The 5,792-nt window shown below is 44.0% G+C and overlaps 1 non-coding gene across 1 annotated transcript; it reads right to left on the bottom strand.

Annotated features, from left to right (window-relative positions):
• Positions 1-876: 876 nt before the first annotated feature.
• On the bottom strand, positions 877-1,063 carry LOC124173750. Its single transcript, XR_006868730.1, has one exon. It is a non-coding gene; the product is annotated as a U2 spliceosomal RNA (small nuclear RNA).
• Between the last annotated feature and the right edge of the window lie 4,729 nt (positions 1,064-5,792).

Raw genomic sequence — 5,792 nt, 5'->3', positions numbered from 1 at the left:
ATAAAATTATCATTATTAAAAACATTAATAAGTAATCGAATATTTGACCTTTGTCGATTTGGCAATGCGGAGAGGGGCCCTTCAAAACCTGATCAATGGCACGCTTCTTATTATTCCCAAACAATTGTTGGATTTTGCGAGCTTTTTCCTTCACCTCCTCGTGCCATTCCAAACCACGTGCAACGCAGTGCGTGCAACGCAGCCTCGAGTCCCGTGCCCGTACTACACTCCTATCTTAGCCATAAGGCTGAGGACCGGAAAATTTGTGCCCGGCTCTGCACTAGGATCAGTGCATTGAATTTGATGCACTTTTCTGTAGTGTTACATTATCCATCCTCTCCATGATCTTTCAAACGATGTTCTAGAATTTTTCGAATTAGTTCATTTTCACGTTTTGCAGTCCATTTCCTTGGCATCATTTCCTGATTTCATTGCGATTTACGGATTTTTTTCTATTCCTTCCCCTTCTTCGAGTGCCCAATTTTTCTCCCAGTCACTCGGCACACGCATTGAAAAAAAAAGCAATCGTGTTTTCAGTCTCCTCACACCCGGCCCAGTGGTCTCGCCGAAGGATATCGCTTTCGGGTGTAGTGGACGGTGTCGCGTTTGGCACCCCCCACCCCTTCGTATTCCGGGTCAAGTGGTGGCCAGTGTTTTTTTTCTCGAACGCGAGAGAGTGCCCGGGACATTTTCCGGGGAATTTTTTCGGGATCGCGTGTCTCTCTCATTTTTTCCCTGGCGTTCGTTCGCTTTCTCCGGCGTCAGGCGAGCACGAGTCTCCGGACTTTGTCGAATTTTCGCGATTCGGGAATTTTTTAAATGAAACAGGGAAGAGAAACATCTGTTCTCATCAGCTTTTCTGATTTTTGGAACCTATTATGTTAGGCCGATCCCGGCGGTACTGCAATACCGGGCCAACCAGCGGCAGGGATGGAGTAAACTCCGGGGACCCCGCCCATGTTCAAAAATCAGATTAATATTCTGGTCCAGCAATGCTGGACGTATCAGATATTAAGCTGACAAGAACAGATAAAGCGTTTATTGAATATTTCTGCAAATACATGAGAATCTCAAAGCATGAGTTGTTGACAGATCTGCATCTGCAGATTCTGTATCATCCCCCCCCACCTTTCGTGGGGGGGATGATACAGAAGGGCGACCCACCAAGTGTGGGCCGCCCTAGTAATGCCATGGAAGCTATTACAACTATTTTGTGGCCCCTCACTTAGGGGCCACTTTTCACCGCCGGCCTCGAAGTGAGGCCGGTCGGGCAATGTTTTAAAAGTTCAATGTTCATTTCAAACATTCACTTCGCTTCTTCATTTTTCATTCTCATTCATACCAGGGATAATAATTCACACCATTCACACCTTTTTATTTACATAAGATTTTACCATTCATACATGCGAGGCAGCCACTTATACCCCGTGGCCGCCCGCTCTTTAATACTTGCGTCGTGGCCACTTATACACTGGCCACGAACGCATTTTCTCCGCCGCGACGTTCTTCTGTCTTGTCTTCCCCATCCGCAAGCGCGTGGAATGCCCCCTGGTTCCACGCGCCACCGCTCCACCCAGGCTGTGTCCTGCCCACGGCCGTCTTTAAACAGGCCGGAGTGACCGATGTGGCAACGTCGCGCGCCCGTCATCTAGGAGGCCTGCGAGATTGCTCTCACCTGCGACCAAGTCTATTGTTTCGGCGTAGAATATCGGCAAAAGAAATCGCTTTGCGGCAAAGAAATCCACTAAAAAACTGCTGTTTTACTTACCACGGGATAATCGTGCATCCATTACTGATTGTGAAGCAGGAGTAGACAGGAATGATACAAATTAGTTATGTATAAACAGATGATTTTATTGAAATATATAGTCACCGAATTGAAAGCTGTCACATAATTGTAGAGTATTCTCTCTTATTGGAAGTGTGTCTAGCGACATCCAATCTGTTATTCCTCACTTTAGTGTAATTATTTAGAAATACATTTGTCAGAGTTTTAATAAATCTTGCAAAAAAAATAACTGTTCGGTACATTCCACTGAAAACAGCTGTCTTCATAAATTCCTCTTAAATTATCGTCAAGGAGGATAATTTTAAGAAATGTAGCCTCATACTTGGGTTCTGCTAGATTCATCATAATGGCCAATGCATGAAGACCAACACTTATTACAGACATACAAGGAGAAATAAGTCGACGTTTTACACAGTACACGGAATTGCGCAATCTGACGTACGTGCGAAGGCGCAAACAAAATTGTGTCGTGTAAAGCGGTGAATTGCTAGAACAGAAGCGAGACGGCAAAATTGTAGCCAAATACCAGGAAATCCTGGGTAAGAAACTAGAAGAAGGAGCAGAGAACCTGAGTGTAAATGACTCGATAGAGAGAAAATGGTTTAATATGAAGAAGGCTATGGAAGAGGCTGCAAAGGAGAGCATAGGAGAAAGAAAGAGAACAAGGAATGAAGAATGGTTTGATAATGATTGCAGAAAAGCTATAGAAAGGAAGAATATAGATCGAAGAAACACCATCCAGAAAGAGACAAGACAAAATGTCGAAAGATATAAAGAAAGCAGAAGACAAGCAAATAAAATACTACGAAAAAAGAAAAAACAGTACTTAAAAGGGTATGTGGAAAAGATTGAGGAACTGAACACACAAAATGAAAGTAGAAAGTTATACCAGGCAATCAAACGGATGACAAATAAATTTCAACCAAGAACAAACGCATGTAAGGATAAGAATGGGAGGTTGGTTGGAACAGAGGAAGAAGAAATGGGAAGATGGGCTGAGGACTTTAAGGAATTGCTGAATGTCAATGAGATAGATGAGGAAGATGAGGAGGATGGAGAAATTTTGGACATGAGGGTGGACACCAGTATTAGTAGGCCATCAATTGAGGAGGTGGAGGAGTCGTTAAAACGGCAGCGGAATGGGAGAGCTCCCGGGGAAGATCAAATTGTACCGGAGTTAATCAAGTATGGAGGAAAAATTTAACAAAGAACCTACGTAGACTGATATGTGAAATATGGGAGAAAGAAGAGATGCCTGAGAAATGGAAGATTGGTTTAATTTGCCCTATATTCAAGAAGGGAGATAAATTGCAATGCAGCAACTATAGGGGAATCACATTACTAAATGTCACTTATAAGATACTTTCTTGTATACTGCAGAGGAGACTTAACACGTATGCTGAAGTAATCCTTAGTGAATACCAATGTGGCTTCAGGCCGGGAAGAGGAACAACCGACCAAATCTTTCTAATGAGACATGCATGCATGGAGAAATGTTATGAGTACAACATTGACCAACATATGCTTTTCATTGATTTCCAGCAAGCTTTTGATAGTGTCAATAGAAGAAAAATGTTGAAGGCATTGGAGGGATTTGGAATACCAAAAAAACTAATTAAGTTGGTAAATATGACTATGGAAGGATCTCAAGCTAAGGCAATCTCAATCGGGGGCAAGACTAGTGAAGCCTTTAAGATAACAACTGGAGTAAGACAAGGAGATTCTCTATCAGCAGCACTATTAAATCTGTGTCTACATGAAGCCATGAAATAACTGGGGTTAGAGGGGACAATTGTGCATAAATCTACTCAGGCATGTGCCTATGCCGACGACATAGTTCTAATGGCACGGAATATGGATTCTCTGAAAGAAATATTCAAAATCTTAGAACACAAGAGTAAGGATATAGGGCTCAGAATCAACGAGAGAAAAACGAAATGCATGAAAATGTCGACCACGGAAGACAGAAGATGGACTCAAAACGTTACATTTGGGCAGTATAACTTTGAAAATGTGAAATATTTCAGCTACCTCGGTACTAATTCAAACCGTAAGAACTCAATGACAGATGATATCAACCAAAGGGATAATGGCTGGAAATAGGGCTTACTTTGCTGATATTAAGCTCCTGAAGTCGACTCTTCTATCTAAGGAGATGAAATTCAAGATCTATAAGACACTTATCAGACTGGTCGTGACATATGGAGCAGGAACGTGGAGCATCTCCGCTGGAAACGAGCAAGCTCTGCGGATATTTGAACGGAAGATTTTGCGAAAGATATATGGTCCCGAGACAGATGGGGTAACTTGGAGGATAAGAACAAACAAGAAAATAGAAAATATTATCCGAGGCGAAGACATAGTGAGATTTGTGAAGACCGAACGGCTAGCTTGGCTAGGTCATGTAAAAAGAATGAGTGAAGAAAGGATGCCTAAGAAGATTCTACATGGAAATATGGATGATGGAAAGAGAAAAAGAGGAAGACCGAGGAAAAGATGGATGCAGGATGTGGAAGACATAAAGGCTATGAGGATTGTCAGATGGTGGGAGAAAGTGCAGAACAGGAGAGAATGAACAGGCGTCTTGAGGGAGGCCAAAGCCCATACCGGGCTGTGGTGCCAAGGAAGTAGTAACTAGACACGGCAAAATAGCCCCTGTTCTAACGAAAATAGAACATGGGCTATTTTGCCGTCTCGCGTCCACGCATTCTCGCATGTGTTCTAGCAATTCACCGCTTTACACGACGCAATTTTGATTGCGCCTTCGCACGTACGTCAGATTGCGCAATTCCGTGTGCCGTGTAAAGTCTTTGAAATAGGCATCTTCACTACCCTCATTTGAAATACATGAACATGTACATATATCAATGGTTAAGTGCTGCAATGCCTTCCTGACAGCATACCCACAAACGTAATTGAGTCCCGAATATTCCTCGGCAGTGATTAATATTGGTTTGCTCATAATTTCCAGGAGGTCGAACTGATTGAGTATGAGCTCATCATCTTCCAACGCTTCAACTTACAAATAAATAACATACCTTCGACTACAGCTAATATGATAGGTTAAAAAATGAATCTTCAAACATCATCTCCTGCAAAAATAGGGTTTAGAGGAAGAAAATTAACTTCAAACGAGTCATGTCGGGTATCTTATTCACCACGAGTCCACTGTTGTAGAATGATAAACAAATAATAAATAGGCCTCCTCCGCGTTGTTGCCAAATATCATCCCTCCGGCCTGTTTAAAGACGGCCGTGGGCAAAGACGGCCGTGGTCCTGCCTGCAGCCGGTCGCCGAGCGCGTGAACAGCCCCCAAGTCCACGCGCAGCTCTCCTGCGCATGGCTGCTGCTGGCGTCGTCGGCTGGGCGGCGGGGCCGGGGAGGGCGGGGGGGAAAGAGGGGCGGAAGCACTTGAGGAGAGGCGACATTCCTCGGATGCCGCCGAAGGTAGCCGCATTCTTCTCTTCCCCCACTACCGCCACAGCGGCGGAGACACACACTAGCACAACACTCACACACATTTGCCCTGGCATTAGGGCCGCTCCCTCCCCTCCGTCACCGGCGCTGGGGAAAGGGCAACGGAGGGGAACACCTGCCTATCGTGGGAACCAAGGGAGCGACAGAACTGCGATATATCGTATAGAAAACCTCTTTCGATTCGATTTTTCCGGAGCCCCAGTGGTCCAACGGCCTACCCAACATAGAGGCGCTGGTGTAGCCTGTTTTTCTGAGCAGTAATGAACTGGGGGCTGCCATATTGAATCTCGATGTAAACAAACGTGATATTGAGGCTTATTGATAGTCATTAGTGTTAACTGCAGACTTTTTTTTATTGCTTACAGTGTCCCTTACGATTTTGGAATGTGCTCGATGAAGGATACGAGTCTCAATGATCTTGGTTATTGCTAAATTGCGTGGGTATGAAATGTATTTGGTGATGAAAATGTGAGTAATTCTGTTTCCTTCATTATTCCATTTTGATTTCAACCTGTGATTAGCTAAC

This window comes from Ischnura elegans, chromosome 1 (assembly GCF_921293095.1).
Source record: "Ischnura elegans chromosome 1, ioIscEleg1.1, whole genome shotgun sequence".
Taxonomy (NCBI): Eukaryota; Metazoa; Arthropoda; class Insecta; order Odonata; family Coenagrionidae; genus Ischnura; species Ischnura elegans.
Note: the sequence above shows the minus strand (reverse complement) of the source record. Positions and strands in the feature narration are given on the sequence as shown.